This window comes from Schistocerca cancellata, chromosome 1 (genome assembly GCF_023864275.1).
Source record: "Schistocerca cancellata isolate TAMUIC-IGC-003103 chromosome 1, iqSchCanc2.1, whole genome shotgun sequence".
Lineage (NCBI taxonomy): Eukaryota > Metazoa > Arthropoda > Insecta > Orthoptera > Acrididae > Schistocerca > Schistocerca cancellata.
The window spans coordinates 469,217,121-469,237,806 of NC_064626.1; positions in this window are offsets into that span (position 1 = coordinate 469,217,121).

The following is a 20,686-nucleotide window of genomic DNA, read 5'->3' on the forward strand; positions in this document are numbered from 1 at the left end:
CTATGGTATAATTTAATGAGATGTGGTGGGAGATGAAATCTTTTATGTCCAATGGAAATGAAGTTGTTGAGTACTTGAAGGCTCTCTGGGCTACGATGTCAATGTGCTTCCCAAAGGACGACCTTTCATCAATGACGATTCCAAGGTAGCGAGTCTCTCGTCGCCGGAGAACTGGTGAGCTCTCAATCCTCACTGTCGGGTTTCGAATTAACAGAGCTTTCAACAGAGGGAAGGTAGACTTGTCCGGTGAAATTTTCATCTTCGTCCTTTGGCACCAAAGTTGCAATATCTCTATAGCTCTTCCTATCTTGGGATCTATATCCTCTCGGCTACGGCCGCCGACCAGTAGGAGGAGGTCATCCGCGTAGGCTATCACCTCTAGTACTACATCGCTTTGCTGTAGTTTGTCCAGTAATGGCTCCATATGGATATCCCAAAACAGGGGACCTAGAACGGAACCCTGGGGACATCCCTTAGTAATTTTCCCACTCTTCCGCTAGGGGATGATAGTCAGACCTCCCGATCCTTGCAATAGCTCCTCAGACACCCATATAGCGGCCCTGGACACTCTTTCTCCCATAGACAGGAGAAGAAGTAAACAGTTTATAATTTAAAAGTAATCACCATAACTGCTAATACATTTATCCTATTGTGAGACAAGACACTCAATGCCTTCACGGAAAAATGTTCGCTGTTGCTTACGGAACTATGATTGTACCCAGGCTCGCAATTCTTCGTCCGAAGCCGGTCGACAAGTTGTCAAGGTTGCTTCGACGACACTGCAGCAGTTTCGCTGGGAAGCCTTTGCACAACCTCCACGAAGCCTCCATCTCTCCCTATGCGGTTTCCATATTTTTGGAGCTCTGAAGAAAGACTTTCTTGGCCGTTTGCTTTGGACAAAGCGGTGCAATCCTGGGTACAATCATGGTTCCGTAGGCAATATTTTTCCATGAAGGCATTGATCATCTTTTCTCACAGTGGGATAAATGTATTAACTATTATGGCAATTACTTTTAAATAAAGTTTATTTCCACTTGTCTCGTTTTCATTTGACTGCACCATTTACAACAAGTGCCGTTATCATATGTAATACTTACTTAATTTCACTGATGTTGTTGTGGTCTTTAATCCAAAGACAGATTTGATGCGGCTTTCCACACTATCCTGTTCTGTGCAAGTCTCTTTATTCCTGTGCAACCATTGCAAATGCTTCAAAATATCTATAACATCCAAGCTATATCCGCTAATTTTTCCGCCTTCCACAGTTCGAACTATAACCAAATTAACTATTCCTTGATGACTCAGCATGTAGTCTATCAACCTACTCTTCATTTAGTCAAGACCTGAAATAAAGTTCTTTTCTCCCAAATTCGATTTGATGCATCACCTCTTCAATAGTTACCTCACCCACGTAAGTAATCTTACCACTATTCTGTTACACAACAATTTAAAACTGCTACTTCTCCTCTTGTCTGTGCTGTTTATCGTCCATGTTTCACTTTTATTTAACATTACGTATTGGTCTAAGATTTTCAGAAATGATTTCGTAGAAACTAAATTTGAATTAGATGTTAACATATTTCTCCGTTTTCTTACAAATGTCTTTCTTTCTATTAGCAATCTACATTTTATATTCTTTTCACTTCTGTCACGCCAGTTATTTTGCTGCTCAATAATTTTAGAGTCTCTTTTCCCATAAACATGTCGCTGGAATAAATTATTCTGTATTCAGTTACCCTTGTTTTACTTCTGCCGATGCTCATCCTACAATTTCTTTGCGACACAAATTACAGTGTCAATGGTAAGCAATAAGGATTTTATTTCCTCTCTTTGAACTTTAATTCATTTACTTCAGATTTATCGTTGGTTTGGGTAACTTCGTGTTAAGTACGTAGCTTGAATAACATGGGTGATGTCTGATTTCTATATGACTTGCAGATAACATTTCCATGCTTGTCATATCCCTGATAGCTTCACAACATCAAATTATATTTCAAATTATGTTTGCACAAAATGAAATTTAGAGCTGTTAGAAAATAAATTTCATGATGTACAAATATAAAATATAACTGGTGTTTCCGGAAATTCTAAGCTATTTACAACGTCTTCAAATGGGGCCAAGATGTTGCGTCTGATAAAATTGTCTCATGCAGGTTTTGAATATCTTATCAGGTGACAAGTTTAGCTGCAAAATGCGAGTCATATCATACAGAACTGATGGAAGAAATCAACACATTCGCGTCCGATGTATCACCTTCAGTGAGCAGTAATTCTATGTCCTATTTGCCTTATGCAGGGTGCATTTCCAACTGGACTGGTCGAATTCCGAGGAAATAGGTTGTGAAATGTGTTCTTAGAGCACTATCTGAGAATACAGCTCTTTTACGTTCTTTAAAGGATGATATTGATTTGGGTAAGGAGAGAGCCTACCGTATGCCTTGCAGTTGTGACATGTCATCTATTGGTCAGACCATTAGAACTGTGGAGGACTGTACTGAGCGTACTGAGCGTAAGCGTCATACACCCTTAGAATAGACGAGCAAATCTGCTCTTCCAGAACAATGACTTGGCACCAATGAAACGTAACAACACAGAGATTCTTCCAGGTACTGGGATAGTGTTATTATAAGGAAACAGTTGTGATTAATTTAGTAAGTGACCTTAAAGAGGCGGAGGTTTTTGCTTATATTTTTCTTGTAGTCCTGCTCTCTCCCTCGTCAAACTACAGAGGAACAGCTGTTTGATCACCTACTGGTATTTAATATTCACTGTCGATAACTTCCGATGTTGCTCACCTTGGCTTGTGTGGTGGTGCTAGTTGTTTGTTGTATGTGTTGGCTTTCTGCATATGTCCTTGATACCGAGATTTTAAATCTCCATCGAAGAGCTCTCTCGTTACATTTGTGACTTGAAAGTGATGGGGTGTTCACGTGTCGAAATATCGGCTGTTGTTGGAGACATCATACCGCTACATTCCCGTTTAGTTGTTTGAACATATTTCGATGCAAAGCAAGCTTTGGATATGAAGTTTTTATTGCCTTGATCGTACGTAGATATAATGGATCACTAGTTTCGGCAGGGCTAAGCTGCCATCTTCAGATCCTCAGTGTACAGGTTATGAAATCATGCTGTGTGATAAACTACAGCTTTGTTTTTGTACCATCTTAACAGACTCATGATAAAAAGAGAGTAAACGTTAAAAAATAAAGCTGTGTCCTCATGAAAACACAGAGTCACACGGGTGACAAAACTACTGTGCTACATTAAGAAAGGTTATTAAAAAGTTCAGAAGCATGTGCATCATGTCTCAAATTAATACCTCTGATAACAAAATCAAAACAATTTGGAATATTATTACAAGGGAGACAGGGCAACCAAGAGTACAGGATGATGGCATCACCATCAAAGCGAATGGAAACTTGATAAACAACAAGCCGGAAGTCGAAAACATCTTGAATAATCATTTTTTAAATCTTGTAGAGAAAATAGGATCTGAATGTTCATTGGAAGAAGCAAGGCAGTTAATGGAAGAGTCCTTATCCACACCATTTGATACAATTGAAATTCCACCCACCTCTCCTGCTGAAATTAGGAAGATAATAAACTCTCTCAATAATAAAATCTCACATGGAATTGATGGCATTTCCAGCAGGATGATAAAAGCTTGTTCCCAAGAAATAAGTGGGTTTCTTAGCCACATATGTAATAGGTCTCTGAAGCAGGGTATGTTCCCAGATAGACTGGAGTATGTCATTGTTAAACCGCTGCATAAAAAAGAGGATACGTCTGATGTCAACAACTACCGCCCAATCTCTCTTCTGACTGCCTTATTCAAAAATTTTGAAAAAGTAATGTATTGTAGAGTAGCTTCACATCTTTGTAAAAATAAAGTTTTAACAAAAAGTCAGTTTGGTTTCCAGAAGGTTTTTTCAAAGGAAAATGCTATATACACTTTTACTAATGAAATATTTAATGCTTTGAGTAACCAGAAGTCACCCGTTCGGATTTTTTGTGATTCATCAAAGGCTTTTGATCGTGTAAATCATGGAATACTTCTAGATAAGCTCAAGTACTGTGGTATGAATGGGACAGTGCTCAAATGGTTTAAATCATACCTAACTGGAAGAGTGCAGAAAGTTGAAATAAGCAGTTCACATAATATTCAAAAAATTGGTGATTTCTCAAACTGGGGAACAATCAAGAATGGGGTGCTGCAAGGTTCGGTCTTGGGTCCTCTGCTGTTCTTAATATATATTAATGACTTGCCATTCTATATTCACGAAGACGCAAAGCTGGTACTTTTTGCCGATGATACAAGTACAGCTATCACACCTGACGGACAAGAATTAACTGGTGAAATTGTAAACAATGTTTTTCAGAAAATCATTAAGTGGTTCTCTGCAAATGGGCTCTCATTAAACTTTGACAAAACACAGTATATACAGTTCCACACAGTAAATGGAATGACCCCATTAATAAATATAGACTTCGATCAGAAATCGGTAGCTAAGATAGAATATCCAAAATTTCTAGGTGTATGCATTGATGAGGGGTTGAACTAGAAAAAACACACTGAGGATTGCTGAAACGTTTGAGTTCAGCTACTTATGCTATTAGGGTCATTGCAAATTTTGGCGATATACATCTGAGTAAATTAGCTTACCATGCCTATTTTCATTCTCTGCTTTCGTATGGCATCATATTGTGGGGTAACTCATCATTGAGTAAAAGAACGTTCATTGCACAAAAGCGTGTAATCAAAATAATTGCTGGAGCTCATCGAAGATCATCCTGCAGACATTTAAAGAGCTGGAGATCTTCACTGTAGCCTCACAATATATATATTCACTTATGACATTTGCTATTAACAATCCGAACGCATTCAAAAGTAATAGCAGTGTACATGGCTAAACACTAGGAGAAAGGATGATCTTCACTCTTCAAGGTTAAATCTAACTTTGGCTCAGAAGGGAGTAAATTATGCTGCCACGAAAGTCTTTGGTCACTTACCTAATAGCATCAAAAGTCTGACAGATAGCCATATAGCATTTAAAAGGAAATTAAAAGAATTTCTTAATGGCAACTCCTTCTACTCATTAGATGAATTTTTAATATAGTAAGTGAGTAATTTTTCCAACCCCCACAAAAAAATTAAAAGTATTAACAGTCACGTAATATTTTGTGTAATGTAATAATTTGTATAGACACATTTTATTAACCTGAAACGTTCCACATCATTACGAAGTGTCGTATTCATGATCTATGGAACTAGTACTAATCTAATCTAATCTAATCTCGCATGTATCTGAGTTGACTGCCAGCTGTCAGGTATTTATAATCAGTCAATGTACTTTGAGCATTAACTTATTTCTCAATATATTCATCATACTTTAATGTTACTTGTTGCCACATACAAAATAATTATTTTTATTATACCATTTTACGTCTGCTGAGAAGATGCAGAACTGACGCATGTTTAAAACCAGCGCCCATGATGGAGATATGTCTCGCACCCCAACACCACGAGGAAGCCGCACAGTCCTGGAACTTCTTTACCCACCTCGTCTATCTGCACTCTGTCCATCTCCCCCTCCCCCTCTCTCTGTTGATCCCACTTCTCTACTGTCTCAGTTCATCTTCTCCTTCTCTCTCTCTGTCCATCTCCTTCTCCTTCCTTACTCCGTCTCCTCCCCACTCTGTCCATCTCCTCCTGCCTCATATCTATGCCTCTGTCCTCCTTCTCTCTCTCTCCCCACCTCTTCCTTCCCCTTCTCTCTTCCCACTAGGAATTGCTGGTTCTCACACAACAGTATCTCTTTTCAGATACTAAGTAATACACTGAAGTGCCAAAGAAACTGGTATAGGCATGCGTATTCAAATACAGAAGTATGTAAACAGGCAGAAAATGGCATTGCGGTCGGCAACGAATATGTAACACAACAAGTGTGTGGCGCAGTTGTTAGATCCGTTATTGGGGTCGCAGCATCTCCGAGGTAGCGATGAAGTGGGGATTTTCCCGTACGACCATTTCACGAGATTACCGTGAATATCAGGAACCCGGTAAAACATCAACTCTCCGACATCGCTGCGGCCGGAAAAAGATGTTGTAAGAACGGAAACCAACGACGACTGAAGAGAATCGTTCAGCGTGACAGAAGTGCAACCCTTCCGCAAATAGATGCAGATTTCAGTGCTGGGCCATCGAGATGTGTCAGCGTGCGAATCATTCAACGAAACATCGTCGATATGGGTTTCCGGAGCCGAAGGCCCACTCGTGTACCCTTGAAGACTGCACGACATAAAGCTTTACGTTTCGCCTGGGTCCGTCAACATCGACATTGGACTGCTGATGATTGCAAATATGTTGCCTGGTCGGAAGAGTCTCGTTTCAAGTTGTATCGAGAGGATGTACGTGTACGGGTATGGAGACAACCACATGAATCCATGGACCCTGCATGTCAGCAGAGGACTGTTAAAGCTGGTGGAGGCCCTGTAATGGTATGGAACGTGTGCAGCTGGAGTGATATGGAACCCTTGATACTTCTAGATGCGACTCTGACAGGTGAAACGTATGTATGCATCCTGTGTGATCACCTGCTTCCAATCATGTTCATTGTGCATTCTGAAGGTCTTGGACACTTCCAGCAGGGGAATGCGAAACCCCACACGTCCATAATTGCTACAGAATGACTCCAGGAACACTCTTCTTAGTTTAAACACTTCCGCTGGTCACCAAACTCCTCAGACATGAGCATTATTGGCATATCTGTGATGTCTTGCAACGTGCTGTTCAGCAAAGATGTCCACCCACTGGGACAGCCCTGCAGGATTCATGGTGTCATTTCCCTGCAGAAATACTTTAGACTTTAGTCGAGTCCATGCCACGTCGTGTTGCGGCATTTCGGCGTTCTCGCGGGGGCCCTACACCATATTAGGCAGATGTACCAATTTGGCTATTCAGTGTATGTATACAAAGTTTGCTTGAAATCGATCCAGTGGTTTTGATGGAGCTTTTACCCTCGGATTTGCCCGCAGGCTCACATGCCACATATTTTTAACGTAGTTCACACATATTAGTATACACATTTATTTAGTACACATATAGCTAATTTCGCACTGAGTTTCGTTTTCACGCAGCTCAGTGTTAATGACGTCACAGCTACTGAACTACAGTGGTACACATAAATACTGTATTTAAAGTACGTTGCGAATAGGGTTACTAGCAAGGAAATAACATGCTAAAACGATATACCTGATGCGGCAGTTTCATTGCTTGCACAGCGAAAATATAGTAAGCGTTAATTTTTCCTTTCATCATTTCTTGTGGGTGGGAGAGAGAAAAATTCTGATAAAGGTTGAAATTATGTGTAAAGTCACTAGCTGCTCTCAGTTTCAGATACCGAACGAACATAATCTGGCTATTTGCCCATCGTGAGCCAGGCTCGTTTTTCACCACCACCCGCACCCCTTCGGAAAATAGGTGGTACTTAGCTCCATAGTGGTTCTTTCCAGACAGTACGTGACGTGTGTTATAATTCCGGTTGAAGTCGATTCAGTAGTTTAGGAGGATATGGGGACATACATACAAGCATACATACAGACAGGCATCCATTTTTATATGTGTGGTTTCTGACATTACATAGTCAACAATGAAAACTACTGAAGCATTGAGGGCTGGTCGTAAGTAGTGCTTGGATACCTCACTCGGTTACAATATTGTTTCAAAAGGCAAAGCTCTGCTTCTGAGTCCCAGTCTGATCTACAGTTTTAATACGCTACGAAGTTACAAAGTAGGGCGCACTCTACTGCAGAGTGAAAGATTCATTCTCGAAATGCAAACCGCTGATACCAGAATGAGATTGCTTGCAGTCTCTGCTACCGAATGGAGGACTTCGCAATCGTGGGAGACGGCAGACTCTGAGCAGGAGAGGCGTTCCACCGGCGGGGCTCTGGGACGTCCCCAATCAAATTCGCGACTGCAGAGCCGAGAGGGAGTCGCGAATAGTGAGTTGCGACAACTCCAGGTGCTTCCCTCGATGGCGCAGCCAGCCAACAACTCGACGACGACAATCTCTGAATGGAGTTCTTCAGTTTGCTGGCCTTATGCCGTGTCTTCACGGGGTCGGAAGGTTAATCTGTCTGGGTGCAGTGAAATGTAAATGTTGGCGAATTGCGTAACAGAGGCGGGACGCGGCTACCAGCCACATATTCATTTGGTCGGATGTGGGAAAATACACATCCAAGCTGGCTGTAACGCTGCTTCTCCTCGTTAATCGGCCGGACTGATCCGATTCGATGCCGGCGCGCCTCCCCGAATCCCAGAATCGGTATGCTAATTATCACCGCGGATCAAAATGCGAACTGAGTTACTTGGAAACTGTCTCTATTTATCTAAACAAGACTGGAAAACAATTCGAGATGGATGTCAATGCTTGAAAAAGTAGAACGTATTTGTTATGTAAATCTTCCTGCCTGATTAAAACCCTTTCGTCCAGGAGTACTAGACGCGCAAGGGACGCAGAAGAAATTCTGTGAAGTTTGGAAGGTAGGAGATAAGATAATGGTGGAAGTTAAACGGCGGAATACACAGTTTCAGTCTGCCTGGAAGTTTGAAATCAGCGAACACTTCACTGCATAGTGAAAATTGATTGTGATATATTAGTGGCCGGTTAAAAATATTTTGGTGTTATGCATGTAGTAGACTACCAGGAATTAACAGTTAAACTCTGACTGACCCAATACAGCAAGGTGATGCCATGGGTCTTCCAATAGGAATATATCCATGTTTCTTTACAAACTACTCTTCAGTTGGCTTAGTTAAAATATTAATTTCTCTAAAAACATTATGTTTATATACCACACTGAAATTTATTAACGAAGTGAGATCGTGTTGGATTGTGTGTATAGTGACGGAAAAAATCGCAACACCAAAAAATAATTAATATAGTGTAATGAAATTCTGGGACTACATTTGACTTCTTCTCTCTTCTTTTTTTGCTCAACCCTGAAGTTGGTTTGCAACAGAGCGCCATTCCTCTCTTTTGTCTGCTTTCCTTTTCCTTTCCACGTATGTGTTACATCCGACTTCTTCATGATCTGTTGCATGTTTGATATCCTTGGTCGCCCCCACCGATTCCTTCCCTCAATAGCTCCTTTTGCTATTGTTCCAATGATGTTGTTGTATCGTAGGATGTGCCTTACAAGTTTGTCTCTTCCTGTTTGGATGTGCCTCCACAAAGATCTGGTTTCCTGTACTCTTCTAAGCATCTCTTCATTTGTAACTTTGTCTCTCCAGCTGATTTTCATCATCCTTCTATAGCACCACATGTCCAGAGCCTCTAGCAGTCGTCTCTCTTCCCATTGTCCAAGTTTCACATCCGTATAGGGCCACACTCCAGACGAAAGCTTTCATCATACGTTTCCTTATTTTCACACTGATGTTCTTGCTTGTGAGTAAGTTCCTCCTCCGATTAAATGCAATTTTGGCCTTTTGTATTCTGCTCGCAATTTCTTTCCGGCTTCTACCATACCTTGTGATTTTCCTTCCCAGGTAAGTAAATTCCTCTATCACTTCCAGCTCTTCTCTTCCAATTCTCATTCTCAGAGGTTCATATTCTGCTCCTGTACTGCATACCACCACTTTAGTCTTTTTTTTTATTTATTCTCATTCCATACTGATTGCATGGAATCCTTTCCATTGCTCTGAGGACTTCCTCTAGATCTTCTTTTGCATCACTAGCATATCGTAGCATGTCTATCTTCTGCCCATTAATTTAGATCCCCACCTCAGTAGTTTCTCGAGCTTGGTGTATAGCTTCCTAAATGTAAGCATTAAATATAAGAGGTGAGAGAGCACAACCTTGTTCAACCCCTTTTCTAATATTTGCTTCTTCTTCCTGGTGACAGCTCCTAATCACTGCCACCTCATTCTTATAGAAACTGAGTATCACATGGAAGTCTTTGTACTTCAATCCACTTTTCCTCAGCACTCTGAACATCTCTTTCCTGATGACATTATAAAATGCCTTTTTCCAGGTCCACAAAGGCAATATAAGTTGGTTTATTTTTCTGTAATTGCTTTTCGATAAGGAGTCTCAGTGCCAGTTTCCCTTCTCTTGTTCCCAATCCCCTTCTGAAACCAAACTGATGTTCACTCAGCACCTTCAATTCTGTTCAGAATTATTTTTATGATAATTTTTGATATATGTGATATTAGGCTTAAAGTTTGGTACTGTTCACATTTTGCAGCTGCTGCCTTCTTTTGTATAGGAAGTCTGTCGGTATCTCTCCTGTGTTATAGATGGACGTAATAAGTTTAAGCAGCATCGTTTTCATGGTGTCACCAGTATTCTTTATTAGTTCTGCAAGGATGTCATCAATACCCGTTGCTTTGTTGTGCCATAGTTCCTTTAGAGCATTGTCAAATTCTTGTTGCAGAATATCATCTCCCCTGTCATCTTCGTCTACTTGCTCTTCTCTTTGACTATACAACATATTTAAGTGATTAACATTTCAAGTACGCAGGTTAATGTAAGCACAAGATAAGAAATTGCAAATGTAATACCGGTACTTTAATAACCGGTGCAGCCGCCAGATTGTTGATTGCAAGCATGCAAACTGCTTGCATTCAACAATGCACAGGTGCTGACATTCAGTCTGTGGGATGTAGTTCCGTGTCTGTTGCACTTGATCGCTCAATACAGGGACAGTTAATGCTGTTTGTGGATGGCGCTGGATTTGTCATTCGATGATGTTCTATACACGCTCGATTCGAGACAGATTTGGCGATCGCGCAGGACAAGCCAATCAGTTGACACTCTGTTCAGCACGTTGGGTTACATCAGCAGTATCCGGGCGAGCGTTATCCTGTTGGAAAACACACCCAGGAATGCTGTTGAAGAATGGCAGCACAACTGGTTGAATCACCAGACTGATGCACAAATTTGGGATAACCACGAGCTCCTGGTATCACACAAAACCAGACCATAGCTCCAGGTGTAAGTTTAATGTGTCTAGCACGCAGATAGGTTGGTTGCAGGCCCTTAACTGGCGTCCATCGAACCAGCACACGGCAATTCCTGACGCCGAGGCCGAACCAGAATTCATAAGAAAACACAACAGACCTCCACCGCGCCCTTCAATGAACTTTCGCTTGACACCTCTGAAATCGCAAATGGCGGTGGTTTGGGGACAAAGGAATGCACGCTACAGAACATCTAGTTCGGAGATGTTCTTGAAGCAACCGATTCGTAATATTTAGGTTTATCACTGTGGTGCAACCCGCTGCTCATATTGCTGTTGCAGATGCAGTACGATGTGCCAGAGCCATACGCCGAACACGATGGTCTTCCGCCTCGGTAGTGCCACGTGGTCGTCCGGAGCCCGGTCTTATTGCGGCACTACATTCTCGTGATCACCGCTGCCAGCAGTCATGTACAAACCAATAAATTGTCACTTATTAGATATAAATTCACTACCAAATCCTATCTAATTTTAAGTTAACGGTACGACATTCACAAGTTCTCATAGTCACTCTCAATAGCCAGCTCATTGAATGCACATGTCCGCCCCCGGTAGCTGAGTGGTCAGTTCGGCGCTAGCGGCCGTGCGAAGCGGAGGTCCGCTACTTCCGCCTGTGCGGCGTGTGCGAGTGTTTGTTTACTTGTGGATTTAGTCTGCGCGCGGGCTAGTAACAACGATCATGGCGACCAAGTACAGGAAAACTACATTACGATTCACTTTCTGCAAAGACTACGAACGACCAAAGGCTTTAGCAGTGGAACGATTCATTCGAGAGGACGTCAAGATACCGCCAAACGATATTGTCGGAATTCATCTATCCATCGTTAGTCCCACGGTGTATGTTAAGATGGTAAATGACGCGGTGTGTGAGAGAATTCTACAGGCGACAAAAGCAGGTCTCCGATTTTGCCATAGTGACGGGAATGTCGGCACGGTAACTGTAGAACATGCTGGTCTGGGTGTACGGACAATACGTGTTTTTGAGCTGCCTTTTGAGCTCCCGGCTGACGAAGTTATCGAGGCTTTTAAGCCATACGGCACGGTACATGGTCACACAGCAGAACGCTGGACACAATTCGCCACGTACCCAGTTCTTAACGGAGTGCGACAGATCACTATTGATCTTCAGAAGCATGTACCGTCCTATCTGACAATTGGTGGTTGTCGGGCGGTGGTGGTTTACGATGGTCAACCACGTACATGTTCTGGCTGTGGCCAGGAGGGACACCTCAGGTCGAACTGTATGCAACGGCGGATTACGCAACTGCCTTCAGATGTGCGGGAGCCGTCGCCGGCGATGACAGTACTTCCGATCACCTATTCCAAAGCCCTCACTGCGTCCGCTGATGACCGAAAAGACACAGCCCTGGTGGAAGATGGCACTCTCCGAAACCTTGTAGCAGACGTCGGGATGACAGAGGTTGCTGCTCCATCGAGCATACAATCTACGGCGACAACATACGATGAGACCGAACTCCCACCAAGCACACCGATAGTACATGAAGCAGTTCCAGCCACTACGGATGCTGTACCGTCTGGAACGCACTCTGTGACGACAACATCAGTTTCGACCGAACTCCCGCCAAGTACAACGATGGGACTCGAAACACTTCCTGTTCCTACGGATGCTTTTCTGTCGGGCAGACGTGATTCCCTACAATCTGAGGACACGGAAGGAAGATCACGCAAACAACGTTCCCCGAAAAGGAGGAAACGGCGTCGTCGCACGACATCTCCTAGGGATGACTCCCCTTGCCCCGACGACGATGTGCCTGTGGACCAAGACGACACAACAGCCTCTACGAAACAGGATGAGGCAATGGAAACTGTTCGATCAGACCCGCAGCGGTCTGTCACATTGACGGTACCGGGACGTGGTGATGCTGAAGAGGAATCACAACCAATTGGCTCTCCCAAAGCAGATGCTGTGGCAATGGACACGAATATATTACCGCCTGCAAAGATGTGGTATGACGATATTGAGGAAGCGCCGGACGTCATACAGAGGCAGCCGGCACTCACGAAGACGGCCTAATAATTGCTGAAGGTGAAGGGAGAGGGGCGAGAGAACGTCTTATAACTCAGTCCCCAGCGCCGATGCAGGGAGATGGTGTTGCGCATCGACAGAGTGGGATTCAACGCCATGAGAACCGTATTGCGACATTAAATATCAATGACGTGCGTTCACCGGCCAAAATACACCTACTGAAGGAAACGATTTGGGCATCTGATGTGGATATTGCTTTGCTTCAGGAAGTCCACATAGCTGCACTCCCATACATCGCAGGCTACCAATCCTATTCGTCACATGGAGATCACAATGCGAGTGGGGTGGCAGTTTACGTGCGAGATGGCTTCCCAGTGGAAAACGTGTGTTACCTTCCCTCGGCTAGGGGAATGGCTTTCACGACGTTTGGGACACGCATCATCAATCTTTATGCACCATCGGGAAACAATCGGCGGCGGGAAAGGGCGCGATTTTATGCAGAAGACATTGCCCCACTTTTCCATGGACGTTATGAATGTGTAATAATTGGTGGAGGTTTCAACTGTGTTCTCAGCCCGAAAGACCAATGGCCGCAAGCAAACATCAGCCAAGAGTTGCGAATCGTTGTCAACGACCTTGTACTTAGTGACACGTGGGAATTACGACATGGAGATGCACCGGGATACACCTATGTGACAAGTCATTCGGCGAGCAGGTTAGATCGCATTTATATCTCACGCGCTCATGCAAATGATGTCCAGGACGCGGAACGCTGGCCATTGGCATTTTCCGATCACAGCGCTTGCATCTGTACGGTGCTTCTTCCCCGTAGAGAGGTGTGGAACAGTAAGGCCCCGTGGAAATTAAACATTCAACATCTACATGATCCTGAATGCCGTCACCGGATCCTTGAGACATGGACGATGTGCGAGCGAAGGGTTGGAAGGTATGCGACGAAGCTTGATTGGTGGCTGACTTGTGCTAAACCGGCGCTTCGCCGTACGTTCATCTCATATAGCAGGGAGATGGCAGAATGGCGCCGCCGTACGACCGACTTTTATTTTGCAGCGCTGCGCGACCTGGACGATGGTCCGCCGGGACAGGACGTCTGGATCGAACGCAAAAGGATAAAAGCTAAACTAGTGGCTTTAGCTCGGAAACATCTTCAGGGAACCATGATGCGCGCCAGATGTCACGATACGATAATGCACGAGATTCCTTCCATGCACCACGTCGTGAATGAACGAAAGCACCGACGACGCGTTTTGGTACGGGAATTAATTACCCACGAAGACCGGAGAGTGACGCGTCAAGCGGACGTTGTCTCTGCATTCGTCGACCATTACCAACACATCTATCGGGAAGAAGCAGCCCCTGTCGATGACCTCGAACGTATAGCCACGTACGTCTCCCGTACACTGACGGTGGAAGCCGCGGGAACCTTACTGGAAGCCATTAGCTGTGAGGAAGTACGTGATGCGATCGCAAAGGGTGCGTTGAACCGGTCCCCAGGCATTGATGGACTTCCTGCTGAATTTTATCGAGAATTTCGCAACGAAATGGCACCGCGATGGACGGAAATGTACAACGAGATGTTAAATACCGATGCGCCTATTCCACCGGCTTTTATGGAAGGCCTCTTGGTGCCAGTACATAAACCGAAGCCAGGAATTACGGTCACACATTATCGTCCCATCACCCTGCTTAATGCCGACTATAAGATCTTTGCACGGTTGCTAGCGTCCCGATGTCGTATGTTAATTCGTAGCGTTCTCTCTCCAGAACAGACGACACCGGGTGGATCGGTGAATGTGCAAACAGCCACTGGCGAATGCCGTGATGTGATAGCGCTGGCGGAGGAGTGCCGGCTTAAAGCGGCGATGGTGGCGGTTGATTTTGACAGTGCTTTTGATAAGGTGCGCCACAACTATCTGTACGCTGTACTGGAACAAATGGGATTTCCAGACCGTTTTACTGGTCTCATTAGAAGGATTTATGGGGGCGCACAATCCTTGGTACAGGTTAATGGGCGTATAGCAGGGCCAATTCAAATTCGACGATCCATTCGCCAGGGCTGCCCTCTTTCGATGCTGCTGTTCGCGATAGCGTTGGAACCATTAATTGGGAGGCTAACAAATTCTCTTTCTGGGATGGAACTGCGGGGCTACACCTTCAAATGTCGTGCCTATGCGGACGACCTCCTGCTGCTCGTTCGTTCTGAAGAAGAGGTGAAGACGGTCCTTGAACTGTTGTTGGACCACAGTGTGACGGCGGGTAGTGCAGTGAACATGAACAAATCGGCAGCAATGCCGGTTGGAAGGGGCCTTACGCCAGAAGAAATCAGTCCGTTTCCTTGTGTGCAACGATTCCGCTATCTCGGCATAGATTTTACCTCATCTGTAAAACATAGTGCGGCAGTTAACTACCGACGTATTTTACAGACAACACGTACCATGGTCCGACAACATCTCCTACGGCGCCTCGATTCTTTGCAGCGAGTCGAATATCTGAACACTTATGTGGTTTCTCGAATGGTGCATATTTCGCAGATCCTGCCCCTACCACTCACGCTCGGACGTCGACTTCAATCAGCACTAGGCTATTTTGTGATGATTGGATTGCCCCTCAAAGTGCGATACACAACGCTCACGCTCCCTACGGACAAGGGGGGACTCGGACTTACGAATGTTCACTGCCGAGCGACGGCGCTCCTTCTAGCCACGATGTACAAGCAATGGCGTAGCGGGCGTGATTCCCTTACATCCCGCCTCCTGGATCTCCTAGTTCCAGCGTCCCTCACACCTCCGGTAGCGGTGGGCAACATTACGCCACATTTTGCGCATGTATCAACATTTATCGTGGAACTTAGTTATGTCAGAGACGAGCTTCCGCGCACGAGACCACCATGCGCGAAGGATTTTTATGTTTGGCTGCAACGACGGATAAGTCGTAATGTCATTGAACTCAAACACCCCAAGTTGCATTGGCCGAAGATTTGGAGACATGTGCACCAAAAATTCCTTCCTACCTTCGTTCGGGCACTGTGGTTCTCTGTCACCTGTGGCAAGTTCAACACCAACGAACGACTCTATGCAATTGGACTAGTGGACACTCCACTATGCCCGAAATGTCGCCAAGTGGATGACGACCATCACCGCTTAACTTGTATCGCGGTGGAGGACGTATGGCTCCTAGGAAGACAGATGGTGGCTTGCTACCTCCGTGTGACCCCGCAAAATATTACACCTGCTTCCTTCTTACATCCGGAGAGTGACTACTTTCCGGCGACTAAATCACACTCGATCATCTGGGTCAAAGGTTGGACGATCGCGTACCTCTATGGGGATGCTGCCAAGTCGCGACTCGACTTTTGGTATTTCTTGCAGCAAGCCCACAATGAGGTTCATAGATGGTCACACTATGGGAAAACCTTTGCCAGCTATCTTCACGCAGTCTTCCTCGACCCCCCACGCAGTTGGGATGTGCCGGGTGCAGTCGGTGTGCACATTTGACGCTTCTCTAACCGCTCCATATGTAATGCACATACTATACCATGAAATAATCTACATGTTCCTTTTAACAGAGTGATATTTATGGAAAATAAATAAATAAATAAATAAAAACAACATCCCTGTATCCCTGTTCCTTTACATTTGTGAAAAAAAAATGGATAAGGCGTCGGACTTCGGATCCGAAGATTGCAGGCTCGAATCCTGACACGGTCGAGTTTTTCCAGTTCTGCTAAAGATGCATGCTGTTTTACTGTGTTGTTTGAGTACTGCAAAAGTAGTTGAAAGTTGCTGCTGTCCGCTTGCTGGCTGCAAACCGGCGTCTACCTGAAACACAAGCAAGACAAGGGTGATCTGTAGCGAAATTTTCGGCACAGTGCCATTCAGGAGAGTTTCTGTTGGAACTACTGCATCTGATTCAGGACCCAAGAGGTACGCCACTGGCGTCTGTGCAAAATAAAAAAAACAAAAAAAAAGTGGTCAGCGCGACAGACTGTCAATCCAAAGGGCCCGGGTTCGATTCCCGGCTGGGTCGGAGATTTTCTCCGCTCAGGGACTGGGTGTTTTGTTGTCCTAATCATAGTCATTTCATCCCCATCGACGCGCAAGTCGCCGAAATGGCGTCAAATCGAAAGACTTGCACCAGGCGAACGGCCTACACGACGGGAGGCCCTCGTCACACGACATTTCATTTCACTGAATGCACATTAACCTGTCACCGGAAATTTGCACAATAATTGTCTGTGAAATAGAATGTTCGCCCAATAGAGCGATCACTTTGAACAATCATTTATCGGTCATTACTTGTGCAATACGACAGGTTTATTGTAATTGTTCAGAAAGGTCACAGTCCTCACAAAAATTCCAGAATTCGCATGCTTGTTTCAATCGTTCGCCAGTTAATACTGTAGGGCACTTCACGATATGTTTACAATAATAAATCCGCAAAATTAACACATCTCTTCAGAGGCAATATATACGCGCCAGATTATCATGATGTCTGAGCCCGGAATGTTTCTTCTAGACTCCACAAAGTGGTTCTCTGGCCCACAAAATGCGCCTGAATGATCAGAGTTCTGAGTGACGGAGATTCATCATAGCCACTCAGCTTGCAGTTCTAAACCTCGCCTCTTTTATTTTGCACTGGTCGTAACACTGATAGCTATTAAAATAATTGACTAAATAAACAATTTCAGAAAACCCATAAATAGGAAAATATGCCCTGTTTACATAACCGAATTATAGGAGTAGTTTCTCATTTCCCCAGTAATATAAACTGGTGAATTACACGTTACAAATTCCCCATGTATCTCATTCACGCTACGCCGGTGCAAAACTCCCGCGCTATCGTATATTCATCGAAATGCAAAGATTCACAAATCACATTACATTACATTTACCACTCCATGCACGCTATCAAACACGTGAAATTAGCGATAATTAACAGAAGAGGTAATATTAACGATATTTACGAAAAATACCGTGTTTTGACTGCTTAGGATTTCATTGGATGTACGATAGTGAGATCTCTCGGCTGGAATGGTAACTACTAGCCCCTAGCTGGATCATAAGAACACACATCTGTCACAAAGTCACTCATCATATGATTAAGGCTACTTTCTGTTATCAGACTTCTATAGGAGCAATTTATGGCGCTATGCCCTATAATTTTACCAAAAATATATTTTAACAAATATTTAAGAATTACATCACATCACGATTTGTTTCTAAATCCTTTCCAAACGAAAACACAAAAAACGAAGTTATATAATGCTTATTTTATGCTTAGCAGTCGTAAAATTAATGTAGTCTGTATTTTTCTCAAAAGGTTCTTCCAGAATTATGAAATACAGAAATTTTCTTTCAAATAACAATCTTCTCCCTATTTTCAGAAAATAGTGTTTTATTTAAGCACTTTACTTGCAATTTTTAAACTTCAGACTCTATTTTTTCCCAAAGGGTCTGGCGTACGTCTCTGGAATTTTAACCACTCCACTTCATATGTATCTACTCATTTCGCTTCATAGTGCGTCCATGTTACAATCATACGTCCATTCCTTTCTTTACTTGGGCTTTTTTCTGCGTTCTTTTTTACTTTAAATCAATTTTTTACGTCGATACAGCACTTTTCTTGTGTAGTGCCCGTAATACTCCACCTTCCCTTCAAATACAGTCTGTCTTTTTTTTTCTACATGTCGACTTTTCCTGCAAACATAGCTTCGTTTAAAACTATCAATTCAAATAATATCTCCTTGAAGATAAATATTTGTGTGTATTCTTTCCCTAAAGCTTCCTATTTTCCTTACATTATTAATTATATTTAAATACTTTTCTCATTTTCCTCAATGAAAGCAAATTAAGAGAGAATTCTCTCTCTAATTCATACTCTCCAATGACACAAAATAGATGTTACTCGAAAATATTCTTCTTCTCAGAGAGAGAAACGATCAACGATCTTAGCAAGCAACTGGGTTGCTGATATAGGCACAAACTGTTGATGAAGTTACTGTTGTCATGACCGAGAATCTTCAACTAGTGCACTAGTTGCATCTCGACAGCCGAACATTCCATGGTGCAACTTTTTTCTGGGCAGCAGTAGAGCAATCTCTAGTGCAGTTCCAAGCTCATGTGGATGCAGACGGTCGTAAGATTGCGCAACGTTTAGAACGTCAAACGTAAATATGGTTTGAAATTAAGTAACGTTATCCTCCGATGTGAAAAATAAATGCGTTTCTTTCAGTGCTTTATTCTTTATTCTGGTTCCTTGTACAACGGTCACTCATTTTTCATTGGGTCCTCGAAAGTAACGAAGGTTTAATTGCAACCATCCTCTACATTAAATTGCTACTGAGACCTATACGGCATCATCTGTTTCAGTAATTTTAGTCTCCCTTCAATATGGAAACACATCACTTTCTTCTTGCACCACTACATTTTCCCCTTGGAAACCTGGTTACTATATCAAATCTGTTCCATTCTATTCTTCAAACACATTTTGTGTCAATCCACAATGTAGTTCTTTAATTACATTTACCACTAGTTTCAACTTACTAATTAGTTCCTTTGTAAGACACATCTAGTAAACTTAACTTTAATACCTTATTTTACTTCATCTGCTTTTCACTACAATAACACACTTGTCTGCAAAAAGTGACCTTACATCGTAATTAATTATTATGCACACCAACTACATTCGTTATTTATACTTTTCAAAATACATTAATATTTTCTGTTTCATCTAAATTCCCTGTAGACTCTGTTACTAGCTTTCAGTACAACAAGATGCCGCAATTCTTCAATGACTCCTTATAGTTAATAATGTTAAAGATGATAAGAAGTTTCAGAATGACAGAAGAGGAAGAGTGACAATATGAAAGGAAAATTAAGCAATATTACCAATAACTTGAGTGTCTGGTGATCTTTAGTCGCCTATCATTGCAAAGAATGCAACGCTCTCTGAGGTCCTTATCCCTATCTCCTTTTTAATTCGTGAATGTCGTTGACCTTCATCTCTGTTTTATTGTGAATTGCTGCTAATTTTTCTGGACCTACAACCATTTCTTCACCGTGTTCATTATACCCTTCCAATTCTTCCTTTCTTTCTAAAATATCGTTTAGGAATATTGTCCCTTTCCTCATTTGTCAATTTCTTTTTTGAAATGGTGTAGAAAGTTTTCTATAATTTATTCGTAACGTTGTAGAATCCTCACCAAAATCCAGTTTCCCTTTGTATTTATTGAAAAACTGTAGAGCAGTTAACAACCCTACACTCAAGCCCGGAATTACAAAAACATTGTGATACAGCTGGATACCATTTGTTTCAATAGGCAACATCAATTCAGGTGTAACAGATTTATTTACCTTTCCTGTGGCTATAATTATTTGAATATTCATGACAGATATTATTAGTAATTGTTTCTTAATGTGTAAAGTGCCTAACCATTTCTGACTAACTGCACAAAGATCATTGCCACTGTCAGCTAAACAATGCACTTCTTCACTCTGTACTGCCTGTCCTGTATTTTCCCACTATTACCGACTTTAGGGCCTTCCAGTAAACAATGCACAGTTTCACATCTATCAAAACCTTCCAATGTCTAGAAATTACAATCTACAGGACTTCTGGTCAGATGAATACAGAGTTATAAATACGACATCAAATAGCGGT